We start from the raw sequence: 15772 nt of genomic DNA, 5'->3' as shown, positions 1-15772 counted from the left end.
TCCCGGCGTTTTAATTTGTGGATGTTCCTTTGACTCAGAACTCAGGTTTGACTTCCGTGCATTACAGCCGGCTCTAGTACTGTCTTATCTCTTTAGTTTTCTAGAGATCAATTTGGATTTGAGCATCTTCCTCTACCTTGATTGTAACGGCCATCACTAGGTACTCAGAATTCCTTCTTAAATTTATATTCTTTATGGTTTATTCTGCTTAGTTGTATGGTATTTTCTCCTGTTACCTGCGTGCTTGTTTGCAAGCATTTTGTTTTGTCTATAAGTTCATTTTTTGATCTTGTGATAAACGCTATGTCGTCTGCAAAAGTTGTAATTTGTTGCTTCCTGTAGTATATTGCTCCTTTTGCCTGTATACTACTTTCCCATAAGATTACTTCTAACGCAAAGTTAAACAGAGTCGTGGACAAGGGTATTCTTGTCTCAATCCTCAATTTACGTTGAAGCTTCTTGAGATCTCTTTCTTTACTGTAACTTGTTTCATTTAACTAGCTGTGTTAGTTTTACCATTCGTATTAATTTATGGATGGAGGCATATATGACACCTATATTTAAGAAAGGAGATAGAAAAAGATGAAAACTTCATAGGAATAAGCATAATATCATTAATAGGAAGATTATATAATAAGATAAAAGGCCAAATCGGGGAGGATCAGGCAGGCTTAACGGCAGAAAGATCATACATAGACCGCATATACACACTGGAACAACTGTTGGAAAAGAAAAAAGCAAAAAGTAGAGATATACATTTGGTATTTGTGGACCTGAGAAAGGCGTATGACTCTATACCAAGGTTAGAACTATGGGAGGCAATGTACAAATTAGAAATATAGACGGAACTCATAGAAGCTACTAAAGCTCTGTATAAAGAAAATAAAGTGTCCAATAAAATGGGAACAAGAATCACAGGAGACTTCACCACAACAAAAGGGCTCCTGCATGGTTGTTCCACATCTCCAACCCTATTCAAAATATACATGATGAAGAAACTACAAGAAGAATATACCAAGGCTAGCCTAGATATTAACCTCGCTAAAACAGAGTACCTATCTACAAGTGAAGAAGACATATAAGATTTACAGATTGATGACAACGTAACAATCAAAGGAAAGGATAAATTCAAATACTTAGGGTAATCACGAAAAAGGCAACAACAGAGGAAGAAATTACACAAAGATTGGGACAAACAAGAACAGCAGTCCGACAACTTAACTCAGTATGGTGGGATAGACACCTAAATAACAAAAACACAGATTTATAAAACATTAGTGCGAAGACATATGGGGCTGAAAATTGGATCATAAACAAGAAAAACAGCAGTAAGATAGTAGCAACAGAGATGGAATGCCTGAGAAGATGCTGCAGAGTAACAAGAATGGACAGGAGAACTAATGACGAAATAAAGCAAAGAACATCAACAGAAACAGACATACTAACATATATAGAACAAAAAAGACTAAAGTGGTATGGACATGTAAGAAGAACTAACGACAGCAGATGAATAAAGAGAATAACCGAATGGGGCCCGATAGGAAGGAGGAAAAGAGGACGACCCCGAAAATCCTGGAGGAACGAAGTAGACGACGCCATGAGTAAGAGAGGCCTAAACGATGGAGAATGGGACAACAGAGAGAGATGGAAGCGGTTGAGCAAGGGAAGGCAGTGAATACTGTAGAATCCCTGAATATATATATATATATATATATATATATATATATATATATATATATATATATATATATATATTAATTTATCAGGAATTTTTAGTGTTTTCATGGATGTGTTTTATTTCCATGGAAAAAAATTACGAATTATTTAGAAAAGAATACTCCTGGTAGAAGGCATATAGGTTTTATTATTTGAATTTTTATTAACAAAACTGTACCCACTCTCGTATTTTAATAGTGGGACTGAGTAGTTTTGCTTCTACTATTCTTTATTTCTTATAGTGCTTGAGCAACTTCGTTTGTTACATTCGTCACCATTACCGTCAATGTCTCATTCTACTTGTTGTCTGTTGTCTTCGTTTAGTATGCTATGTAAATATTTCTTACCTTCTTTTAATTTCTTCTTCAACATAATGTGGAGATTGTAAACCACGTGCAATAAATAAAAGCGATCTTGCACTTTGTTCTCGGATGTTAATTGTGATTTTTTAATACACTAGTGTTATTTCCGCAAGTTGTTTCCTTTTTTTTTCACGTTAATCGTATTTTTCTTCTTCTTGTAATTCCGTACAGTTTAATAATTTAAAATATATTGGAAATATCTGCAAAACAAATAATTATCAACTAAAATTAGAACTTTCAAAGAACTTATTTATTTCACTTTGAAGTTGTCTAACTTAACACTACTTTATTATATTAGAACAACTTCACAATGTCATTTGAAGAAAAACGAGGTCTTTCATACAGTTCCAGTAACAAGAAACGAAAAAATATTTACATTTAAAGTAAGTTTGTCATTACTTCCACTGAATGAACAGAGAAATTATTCTCTGAAAACTCCTACTTATATCTTTCAACAAAGTTAAGAGTAATTTGTCTTTTAACGAATGGTTGAGATTTGTCTTTGAAATGTAAGAAAATGTGGAAGATCGAAGTTATTTCCATACGAATAAATGTGTATAATAGTCAATTCCTTCTAATTAGATGATTTAACTGTTGCGGGGCATTAATTAAATAAAATAAATTTTGCCATTAAATTAGATAATGAGTTTCTTAATAAAAGCTGTATATTTTGAGCATTTCAGTTGTTTATTATTAGTTTGTAGTAATGTTACGTAAATGAGAAAAAGTCTTTACTGCTCTTTAGACTTCCTGATAAGCACTTTACCGACAAAACAATTTTCAAAATAAACACACGGTCTATCTGTACCCTAACATGACATAATTTTAATATATTGAGGATTTTCAAATTATTTTAAAATTTACCAGTAAAGACTCAGATAAAATGTTTTATCAGCTGACTATCAGCGATTTTACATAATCATCTTTAAAATTGTATGAGTTTTGGCCATAATTAAAGCTAAAAGTGGTAAGATTTTCTCAAATGTACTATAAAATTGTATATCCTTCCCCAAAAATTAATTACCTTCGGCGCTAACGTATAAAAGAGCCAAAACCCAATTTTATTCTTAATTGCCAATTGTTATTTGTATATCAAGATGCATTCAGACGGTGGTATTTTCGTTGTTTAAAGTTTTGTTGTGATCGAGGACTCACATATTATGTGGTAAGTTGATCCTCAGCTTTGGTAATTAATTGCAATATTAAGAGATCCTTTTTCACTAATGCCGCTATGCACTCCAGACCTTACCAGGTGAACGTACTTGCTCAAATATGTCGTGATATATCTTTAGACTTGAACTGTTGTTTTATTGGCTTCCAAAAGCCATTTGATGGTGTTAAGCACTTTATATTGATCGAAGTTTTAAGGCTTGGATGGTAGAGATTTTCGCATAATTGCAAATTTGTATTGGAATCAAACAACATCAGTTTTAGTAGACAGTTTGGAATCTTAATAATAAAAGAGAAGTTACGGTAGGCAGTTTCGGCCCCTTTCATTTAAAGTTTACTCCGGAAGAATTTTCAGAAATGAACTGTCTGAAAAACAAGAAGAAATAATTGTGAACAGTGAAGTCATCAATAATTTGCGATATGCGGACGACACAGTACTACTCACGAAGATCTGTAAACATTATTTGACAGTGTCGTTGAGAGCTTTAAGGAAGCAGGTCTTAATTTGAACATACGGAAAACCAAAATAATTAAAAAACAGAATATCAAACTGTCTATATATGTAAATAGTACCAAACTTGAGCAAGTTGATCAAATTAATTATCTTGGATATCAATTAAATTGTAATCACGGTAAAATTAGATCCAGAAATAATCAGACTAGAGCCGCTTTTAGAAGGGTGTCCAAGGTATTATGTAACATAGACCTAAAATTGGTTTTGGGGGTCCTCGTACTTCGCTGCTACGTGTTCTCAATCTTACTTTATTGTGTCGAGTTCAGGCTTTCAAAATGTGATACTATCGAAGAAGAGAAAGCCGTAATACTTTGGACATGTAATGAGAGGCCCCAAATATAGATTGCTACAAAATAGTATGCATGGGAAAATAGCAGGGAAACGCAGTCTAGGACGAAGAAAGACTTCATGGTTGAAGAACTTGCGAAATTGATATGGTAATGATACAAGCATGCTATTTAGGGTGGCAGTGAGTAAAATTAAGATAGCTATGATGGTAACCAACGTTCTGGGAGAACATGGTACATGAAGAAGTATCAGGTTAAACAATATCGCTGGTAATGGGTAAGGTGTCGCAACACTATGTGTGTTCCAAAAATTTTTGGTTTGTAGCCTGTAATAAACTTAATTTATCGTTATCTCCATAGCCATTCTTAGAAATCTAATAATTTTGCAGAGTGCATTAGTGTCAGATTTTTCATTACTTTGTTCAGTTACTCTCTATTTACCTTGCCGTAAGCCTTTTTAAAATGTATGATACAGTATATTGTATGTACTATAGTACTAGACAGCGTAATATACCATATTATGTTATGTATCTATCAGGGAGACTGAGTTTCTTTTAAGGCGAAAATTTGATCTGTTACTTCTGAATATTGCTTGGTATTCGTCTAAAATATAGTCCATGTACTCCTATGTTTAACCTTACCTTATGCACTACATGAAAATTGTGTGGCCTTCTTCTAGGAGAACGATCCTTCTACAGTCTTCAAATAATTCACAAAAAAAGAATATAAAATATAAGTTTTTGTGAATCGGTCATATCATTACCTTGGTCCAGTAGTTGGACAAATCGATTAGGATATTACAACTGATCCTTAAAGGCAAAATAGAAGACCGTAGAGGTGTAGGAAGAAAACAGGTTTTCTGGTTAAAAAATATTCGTGAATGGACTGAGATACAAAATGCAGGACAATTATTCCATGTGGCAGAAGATCGAGTAGCCTTCACAAAGGCGATCGCCGACGTCGGATAACTCTGATATGGCACGTGAAGAAGAAGAAGCGAGAGCCTTGTAAGTTTTTGAAACTGGATCAAGTCTCCAAAGAGTAACAAAAATTTTAATCTTATTCTGTAGAGATAATTGAAATAGGGAAATATTTAAAAATTAATAAACAAAAAAATACGACATTATAGCGAGACAAGGATTTAAGTACTTAAACTTTTGCGTAGCTGCATTGATCAAACAAATCTCAATGGTTATTTACTAGTAAATTTTAATTAGCCAAAGCCTTCAGGAACACGGAAATTAATGAGCCTACTATGCAGTTAACGTGTGTAATTATACAATTACATCAATGTTTACAGGAAAATGTAACGCGAGAGGCAATCGTTATCGTAGAATATTATGGTTGCCTCCAACCAAAATTAAATATTTACATAAAAATGGACTTCCCATATTTTAATTCTAATAGGTTCCACCGTGTTTTAGTTGTTACAGGTATAATATAATTCAATGTATAACTTGTTAAATAGCGTATTGTTAATGCAAATGTAAACATTAAAAATGTCAGAACTATAACTGGCTATTTTTATATAATGTGTAGTAATTTTATTCGGTAACTGTATTACAGCTATCTTGTAAGAATTTATCCTTTATAAATTTAAATTATTTTTACGTGTTCATATCATTTTGTATTATTGCAAACAGGAGCTTAAAAATGGCTACTAAAGCTGGAATATTTCTGGTAATTTTGGATGCCATTGTCGACGTATATCGATTGTTGTTCTATTAAACTTAAACTGGCTCAATCCTTGTCTCTGTATCTCCAACTTTTGAGAGGTCTTACTAATGGTCAACGGCTAGTAGGTTTATTTTTAAGTATTATTCGCACCAATCTACTTCCGTCTGTTATTTTTATAGGGACTTTCGAATTTTGACAGTTGGTAGCTACATCTGTCAAATTGGCTGTAATTTATTTAATTTTCTTTGCCAAATTATCATGTATGGATATAGTATACAACAACACGTACAAATGATAGAATTGTTTTACCAAAAGTTTTATCAAATTGGGTGTTCTGTTCGGGCAACGTTCTGTTCTGCAGTCGCCAAATCGTCATACTTAGAAGATTATTCGCAGTGTGATGAATAAATATTAATCCACTGTTTCAGTAAATAATCAACAATATCTCTTCTGTCCGTAGTCACTACGTTTAATTATGTAATAGGGACGATCAACTGCAATGGTTTCAGGTAGGACAAGAGCTCTTATTAAACATTTGCTGTTCACCCAAAACATACAACCGATACCTGTCTCAAACATCCTCTAAATTTCACAGGTTAGACCACATACTACACACCTAAAAATCAAATAAGCCATGGAAATAGCTTATTGATACATAAAAACCTTCCAGCATCTCCTTACACAATATCCCCTGATATACAACTCCCTAATGTCGACTACGTTGCAGTTGTTATATACCTCGAAAACAACACTAAAATTACGATAATCTCATATTACAAACATCCAGACCAACCCCTCCCCATTCCGCTTTTCGAGTACTTCTCCACACTTGAAATACCGGTATTAATGGGCGTTCTAAACAGTACAAATATTCAATTCGGTGATAATTCCACTAACATTCCTGGCAGAATACTTTCAGGCACTCTTCTTGATCTGCCAATATCCAAAATCACCAATCATGTTGTTTAATCATAGAGGAATGTGCATCGTTGACCATATCCTATGTACAAATAGTGTGGTAGGTTCGACAAAGAATGCTTCGTTAGTGACTCAATAACCTCTGACTACGTCCCTTTATTAGTCAAAACTGACTTTAATTCTCTTCCAACTACTGAAATCTATAGACCAGATTATCGTAAAGCTAATTGGGAACTATTCCACGAATTCATAAACCATAACCTCCCTGAGTTAGGCAATTTATCAACCAAAAATCTTGTTGATACAGGAATTTCCAAACTGGAAAGTCTTCTTCAAGAAGCTTCATCCATCTCTATTCCAACTACAAAAGGCACGAGGAATCAGGCGTACTACCCATCTAGATTAATTCACACACTTTGCACACAATAGAAAACAGAATCCATTCTCACATCTATTAGATATGTACTAAAAACTATAAATAGCCTGAACAACAGAGCTAAGGTGACCCTTAAAATTCCTTGCCATTGCAGAGGTAGGAGAAATCAGGGATTTCACCAGAAATTCCATTAAAAAAGTTTCTTTCCCAATAGCAAAACTTCTACATTGTACTGGTACGAACTTCCTGATGAGTATTACGACGTCCTTTAAGCAACTCCCCTTAACCCCTGAACGAACCATTTATTTCTCCAAAAACAGTTCCAACAAAAAACCATATTTTTTTATTAATGCACTTATTTTTTCACTTCTTGCAGAATTCAAAAATGTTACACAGTGTTCATTTTTGCTTTGTTTTTTATTTTTTTAACGGTTGCAGATATGTATAATAACTATCCCAATATATCTGGTGGACGAGTTTGAGGTTGGATAAATAAATCTGCGAGCCAAAGATTTTGTTGTCTACCTTGCCTAGAGCATTGTATGTTCGTTTTTTATTTAAAAGGCATTTTCAGCAAACTAGACAATAAAAGTTTTTATGCACGCTGTGGATGATGATCAAAAAGTATTTACTCAAAAGAGCTTACAGTTGAATTGTAGCGTAAAGAACAAGACATGCATATATGTATTTATATTTTTATAATAATGAACATAAATAAGAAGAACTAAAAGTTAGTTACCGAATGATACGTCTTGAAGCAGGGCATCACACAAAGTCCCACATCGGAATCAGGACAGTAGTACCTTGATTCACTCCTCAACTTTTTTCCGGATACATCCTTCGCTTTACTGCAAACAACACACTTTCTAGTTAGATGAGTTTTTTTCCTGTGACAGGAACAACTTCTGAGAAATGTTGACCAGTAAGTCTAAGTGGGTTTTGGAAGCGTTGAAGGTCTTCCTCTTGACACACCTCTATTTCTGTAGCAAACCTCAATCAGTTGCGTTATCAAACCCATACAAAATTCTAGATGCGTTCCTAGCCCTCCGCTTTTCTTGTACAGCACAAAAGCATTCCACTCAGCAGGTTCGAGAAGGTAGAAGAATACGTTTTTGTAATACCTCTTTCCACGCTGCCTGGTTACAGGGTAATCAGCAAGGTGTTGGTCGACTGTGGTGGTAGATCCTTTCTTTGTATTCTAATAGTATCATACGTATCTGTGTGAACTGCTAATAAAAAGTCAGTTAGTTCAGGTGATGTATAAAAGTTGTCTGTAGTCAAACAGTGTTTTTTCGACAGTAGAGGTTTTATTAGCGTCATAACAATACGTGTTGACACTGGAAGATCTTTATATTGTTGGTCAATTTTTGTATCCTTTCCCGTATAAATTATGTTATGCCAAGTATATCCGGAGGAGGATTCACACAACATATAGGTCTTTATACCAAATTGTGCCTTTTTGTTTGGAATGTATTGAATCCATCCGAGTCTGCCTTTGTAGAGAAGTAAGCTCTCGTCAATTGTTACATCCCTTTCCAAATCATACAAAAATTTGTCCTTAGTATTTAGGTATTCATAAACTTCCCAGATTTTATACACTTTCAGACTTGGGTGAGTATCTTTGTCGAAAGATTCATTATTAGAGAAATCAGGTATTGACTTATTTTGAGGAACCTTTTATATTTTATAATCTTACGGAAAAAATTTGGTTTCAGATATTGGTTTTTTGGACCAATAAAGCCAGTGCACTAGTTTATTTATCAAGCTCTGCAGTGATATAATTGCAAAAAATACTCAGATTTCATCCCTATCCGTTGGTGTCTAATTATTCTCTTTCATACCTCTGCGAAAGCCTGATTGCATTTTCTGATTAGCAAAAGATTTGTTTTTTGAACAATTTTGTCCACCAGTGCATTATCGAAGAATATATTAAAAAACTCAACCTTATTTTCAATAACCTGTATATCGAAATGACACTCCGATTTCCCAGTAAAAAAACCTTGATGGAGCTAGACCCGGTCGGTCTGCATCCACTCTAATTGCCGGACTGCTTGAAGTAAACCGGTTGCACTGTCATCATCTTCATTGGAATCTGAGTCACTTGATATTATTTCACTTTCACCATCACTTTTTGATGTCCCGGATAGATCAAGCTCAAATCTATCATCTGAATCTTCATTACCCTGGCTAGAATTCATAGTGAATAAAATAGCGATTCAATTTCATAAACTGTTTTTACGTATACACAACCGGACTCAGCACATGTCGTTTACAAGTCCACTTCCCCCTTCCACCGTTTTATTGACGCCATACAACCTTGTAATAACTTCTTCTTTGTGTGCCGTGCTTGTTTTCAAGCATTGGCTATCGTCGTATAAAGAGAGAAACTGAAATGTTTCTCGGTCGGAAGCTATATGAAACAAATCCTCGACCATTCGACCTGTCCATTGTCTAACGAAATAAATCGCTTGAATTCCTGCTAAATAGCTCAAAACGGGATATCTCGGGTTGGTTACTTTAGATAGAACAAGTGCAAGACGAATTATCTCGGGATAGTTTCTTAAGGGGTTAAATATCGCAGATAAAATAAGCTGCAAGCCAAAAACGCTAATCTAAGAACTGTTCCTATTGTATATTTGGTTTAATTACTATTTAAATGGGAATAAGCCACAATTAAAGGTTAAAATACGTTTATTGACGTTTCAATTTCCACTTCGGAAATCGTTCTCAAAATACAAACATTAGTAAATTAAACAAATTTTGTTTTTTGTTACTTAGTGAAAAATTCTTCTAATAATTTAATTTTATCTGACTCATCTATATTGACAATTCAGACATACATTATACATTTTAAAGTAGACGACTTTAAAATGATATTGCCAATATTGTTGAGTTGCATTCCTGGGACGACTTTACTTATAAGATAGTTCATTCGATTACATGAAATCAACTTTAACTTGAGAATATCCGTCAGAAAAGATCATAACATGTAATTCGTCTTTAAAAAGACAAATACATGCCATGATGACAGTAAAATTCTCCTGTTAGTGATTCCATAGTAAATTATGAGGGAAAAACCAGGAAAAAACCTCATAATACTATCCCGACATGGTAAGTATTTGATCGTGCATATTTAGTTTACCTTCAATAAACATCCAATTCCGATTTTATATGTTTGTTATTTAAAAAACATAAATGATGTATTCTCTATATGTTACTGACTTACCAATACTGGCATTTTCCTTTTAATAACTTCGTCTTTCAATATGGGTAACCAGATCCTACTACATTCTGCCGAGGAATTCGCGACACAATTGGTCTCATTTAGCATAATTAGAGCCGCTTCTTTGATTTTTCTCTTTTTACCATCCGTTTCTTTTAGGACTATATTTGAATCATTCCATTGAACCCTATGTTCATTATCCCATGCGTGTTTACATATTTGAGATTTATCAAATTCTCTATTTTTAATATAGGATTGATGTTCACAATGTGTAATTAAGTAAAGTCGTCCCAGGAACGCAACTCAACAATATTGGCAATATCATTTTAAAGTCGTCTACTTTAAAATGTATAATGTATGTCTGAATTGTCAATATAGATGAGTCAGATAAAATTAAATTATTAGAAGAATTTTTCACTAAGTAACAAAAAACAAAATTTGTTTAATTTACTAATGTTTGTATTTTGAGAACGATTTCGGAAGTGGAAATTGAAACGTCAATAAACGTATTTTAACCTTTAATTGTGGCTTATTCCAAGTCACAATTTAAGCAGGAGATCGAAGGGAAATCAAAAATTCAAAAAAGATCAGGAGGATACGATGGCAGCTAATTATGGCCGTATCAGATGCTAAAATTGAAACAAACCTTTTGTTGATAATCCTTTCACAATCGATTCTAAACTTCTGTTTTTTAAATGGTATTCTTTTTTTTATAGTTTTCTTGCAATATTAACTTACAAAAATTCGGAATACAAGTTATTAAACTATTTTCATCTATGTCTCTCTAATAATGAAATGATAAGGAAAATTTCTAATATCGTAACCCTAACATAATTGAATTGAACACAAGTTCAGCTTTTGTTGAAGTTTTACGTGGTTTGTAGGCCAAACTATCCGTAGATAGTTACGAACTTTGTTATATTTGTCTAATACTGTAATTTGCTTTTATAGTTAGTAACTGTATGCTGTCGGTTTTCAGATAATTCTATCTCAACTCTCCTTTGTTTTTACAGGTAAGCTACTTCATAATCTGGATTATAGAGCAGATGGCAATTGTGGTAAATAGGTAAGTAAAGTTGTAATGATTTGAAATTATTATCTACTTCAATTGTACGATATATATATATATATATATATATATATATATATATATATATATATATATATATATATACATATATATATATATATACATATATATATATATATATATATATATATATATATATATATATATATATATATATATATAATGAACCAGAAGTATTTGCTGGAAACGTACGGAAGTAAACGTTAAATATTGGGTTTGCAGCAATAAAAAATGAAACGTTTACTCTTGTAAGTTTTAATCCAAGCTTTCGGACATTGGTTATGTCCTTCATCAGGAAGCTACAAATGTAATGAATAGTTTGTTAACGTTGGTATAATTAATTAAAAAATTCACTACTTACAAACTTAATAAGGTTGTATCATCAATGATGTTATATAATGTTTCTATATTTAAAATTCAAAAATTACTTTACATTCACAACACTTAATTATTATAAACACATTCATGACATTGTTATTCTTAATTTTATTCTATCCTGGATATATTAATATATATTATAATATCTGGATATATTAATGGATTAACTGGAATTAATTGCAGTAACCCACATCTTTCGCTGTTCGCCATGATGTGACCGAGGTGTTCGATTTTGGCTATTTTTATTGTGGTTAACAAACTTTTGGAAACTAGGAGAGACAAATCTGTTGACCGAGGAGGTTATTCGATGCTGCCTCTTCTCCCAATCCAATGTCGTGGAAAAAGTTGGTCTAAATATTGACGAATAATTCATCATATTGTTAATTATCTTTAATAGTATCAGTCAAGGCAGGATTAATCGCGTCTACCAGTAATTGTAAATACATGTTGTCAGTAAAATTGGCAATACTAACTAAGTATACAAATATACAAATCTATCGACTACTTCGAAATTCGTCCCTTGGTGTATGTGCGGTAGATTCTTATTTGCCCGTCTACGATCATTATTTTTGTTTTTCTGGTGTTGATTTTAAGTCCAAATTCTTTGCTGATGCTGCTTAGCAGTGATGGTAATCATTTTGATTTTATTCGCCGCTAATATAAGTGCGTGGTCTACATATTGCGGGTTACTCATTTTTCTGCTTCCTATAGTGATTCCTTTATCCCATTCATCTAGTAGTTTTCTCATTATATATTAAGAATATATATTGTATAATAATGGTGATGGTCTGCATCCTTGTCTAGTTTGTTTCTTTGTTTTGAATGCATCTGAATATATTTCGTTTACTTTAACTTTGGCTGAGTTTTTATCATACAGATTTCTTATTGGGTTAACTAGGAGGTTAAGCTCTCCCATATTTCAAATTATATTACCGAGGGGATCTCATGTTACTGAATCGAAAGTCTTTGTATAATCTATGAAATAGAGCAGCATTGGTATATTGTGTTCCCTCGCTTTTTCTATTACCTCTTTGGTGTTCAATATCCACTTACGCGTTCCTTTTGCTGGTACGAATTAGTATTGTTCTTCGAATATATGGAAATAGAAATTATTTAGCCATTCATGGATTATATGTAGCAGGGTTTCGCTTAAATTATACCCACGTTTCCGACTTCTTCTGCAAGGTGTTCATAAACGATATCTCCTTTTGTGTTGGGCTGTTATCAATTGGTTCGTATATTCCCAGAATCACAGTTTGTTGTCTATATATTTTCATGATTAATTTCACTACTCGTTTATTAATGAGTTCCCATAATTTATTGTTTTTGGCCATGTTTTTTTGACTAGAATTATAACATCGGATGCTGCTCTTTTTTTTTTCGTGTCAACGTTAAAAGATGTCGTCTATGTGTTATGTTCCATTAACCATTTTCTCGATTTCGGTGGTTTACTAATATTTTTTAAGTTCATTCTTTCAAGTTCTTCTACCACGTTTTTGTCTTTTATCCTTGACATTTGGTTGTTTTGAAACTGGATATAATTTTTCTTTTCAATTTTTTTTTATTAAAATTATATATTATTATTGTCAAAACATATTATATACACATAATTTATGTATTTTTATTTGTTCAATTGACCTGACTATCAAATTAAAAACGGCCTTTGAAATGTATTAGTCATCGAAAGAGAAGGAGGTTTAGGTTTTTTTTATATAAAATATATTTTTTGAATTGTAGTTACATAAATGATGATTTAGTTACTTTATATTAATGAAAATGTGTGCCTGTTCTGAAATGGTCTAGATTCTAGATTATATTCTTATATTCTCGTTTGATTACTCTTTGAGTCATCTAATATTTGGACATGTTGGGCCACTAATTGACTGGATTAACAAGCCTTTGTTGATTTCATTTATTCCAATCATATTTTACTTTGAATTAATAAAGTCAATTCGAATGTTGTTCGGTAATTAGCCTCTCTTTAATTCTCTCTATTAAATTGATCGGCTTTTTGCTCTCTCTTTTACTCTTGCTCTTTTGAGATTTTCTCGTTCTAATAAATTGGGTTGTTAAAAAGCGAATATTGCTTGGCATATTTGACATTTACGCCGTGTGATTAAATAATCAGCGTCGGGTGTCTATCCAGTTATTAAAATATGTTCATATTGCAATTAAAATTATTAAACCCAAATACTACCCTCGCCATTAATAAAATATTTTAGTTGAGGAAAGTGTCTTGCAAATAAATAAGTAATCTTGTCTAAATGATTTCCAAATATAAACCAAATAATTTGCTTGCGAGAAATAATGTTCCGTATATTTTGGGTTGCACGTATCGCATTAATGCAATTCATGTTTAATAATACAGGTATGCAATCCAAAAAGTTGTTTGAATAATTTGAACTAATTCTTACGTAATTTGATGTGCTAAAAACGGAAATTATATCATAAAATGTATAGGTCGTCAGGATTTTTCACAAAATTTGAATATATATTTAGCCCATTTTTCCTTATTCTAGCTATGAGATCTTTCACTTGGCGTCCTGAAACACAGAGAATATCGTATTATATGGCTATACAAATGGAAAATTGTATGACAGATGAGGAGCTACTATCTGCATATTTCCTTCTTATACACGACGGGCGAACTCGATGCGCAGAAAACCAAGTGCGTCTCGGTAAATAAGGTGTAGGTACTACTGTAGGTGTAGAATGCCTACTAAGTTTTGTTTCTAATCTTGATGAAATAATATCAACTCGGATTCTTTTCGAAAATGTCTTTTAGTTGTGGTAATGTTAGTTACCAAGTTGGTATTATTATAATTTTGTTTACATAATAGTTTCGTAACGTGGCCTTTCAAAAGTAAAAAAAATGCACCTTAGTACTATAGTACTGTATATAGTATTAAACAACTCAATATAACAGACCTTATGAAGAAAATGTATTTTGCATACTTTTGACTGAAACTTATTGATCAAGAAAAGTTTGCGCTCGTCATAAAATTTGTAAAATATGTGCGGAGGACCTTTGAATCCGCTTTAAGGGTAAGGGTTAAGGTAAAAAGAAGAGTGTCTGCTTTGGGTGGGTACCTGTGGTATGCCAAGAGCAAAGGAACCATAGTAGCGATTGTTACTTCTGTTCGTATGATGAAAAAGGGATTAACTTAAAAAGTAAGCATTCTGTTTTAGGTTTTCTTTCGATTTCCTTTTTTTTGTCTATTGTACAGTGAAGACCTAAAAAATTAGTGGTCAATGGAAAGTTAAAAGTAAGGACGCTTACGGTTATAAAAAATAATGTTCTGTAAGAAAAATTGGTACCACCAGTAAAAACTTTCCAGATCAAGCTATATATTATAATTAGTTTGTCAAATCGCTCCCAAAAGACGAAGAGTGTTTTAAATACTTCAAATACTGTCAACCTTTGACAGTTTTGGTAACAGTTTCTGCTTGCGCTCAGAAAATGCTTTGATATAGTACTACTTATAAGTGTATCTATGATTTTTGTTGTGTTATGTTGGCTATATTACAGCTGTCTGTATTAATCTGAAGTTGTGAAGTTAATTATTTGCTGGTTGGTCTGTTCTAATAAGCTTTTTGTTTGAAATACTAATTTATTTCGTGTTTGTAATATATTACAGTGTTGAAATGGGAAACATGAAGAAAGTAGATACTAGGTATAAGACATACAATACAAAGAAAAACAAGCTGAAGGATGTAGCAAGCCCTGGTCCATCTTGGCCTAGTCTACAAACTTCTGAAAGTAAATCTATACCTTTTCCTACTCAGCCCTCTAGCTCAAAGGTAATTCTGCAAAAGTCTTGCTGATCCTGCACTGTTAGGTAAATACCTGAGAGGCAAATCACAGAACCCCAATGAGAGCTTCATCTTATTTGGTCTAGCATACCGAAAAGATCCTTTGTCACTTAATCTACACTACAGTTTGTGGTGTATGAAGCTGCTTTATCATTCAACGAAGGCTACTCCAGTAAATGCAAGGTTTTAGAACATTTAAGTTTAAAAGTTGGTTCCAACTCATAAACATGTTAGAAGCCATGAACCAT

General features: G+C 32.8%; 1 protein-coding gene across 2 annotated transcripts in view; it reads left to right on the top strand.

Annotated features, from left to right (window-relative positions):
- EcR (Ecdysone receptor) overlaps positions 1-15772 on the top strand; it is a 995783-nt gene that overhangs the window by 273633 nt on the left and 706378 nt on the right. The window lies entirely within an intron of this gene.

Source organism: Diabrotica undecimpunctata, chromosome 2 (assembly GCF_040954645.1).
Source record: "Diabrotica undecimpunctata isolate CICGRU chromosome 2, icDiaUnde3, whole genome shotgun sequence".
NCBI classification, from domain to species: Eukaryota; Metazoa; Arthropoda; class Insecta; order Coleoptera; family Chrysomelidae; genus Diabrotica; species Diabrotica undecimpunctata.
Note: the sequence above shows the minus strand (reverse complement) of the source record. Positions and strands in the feature narration are given on the sequence as shown.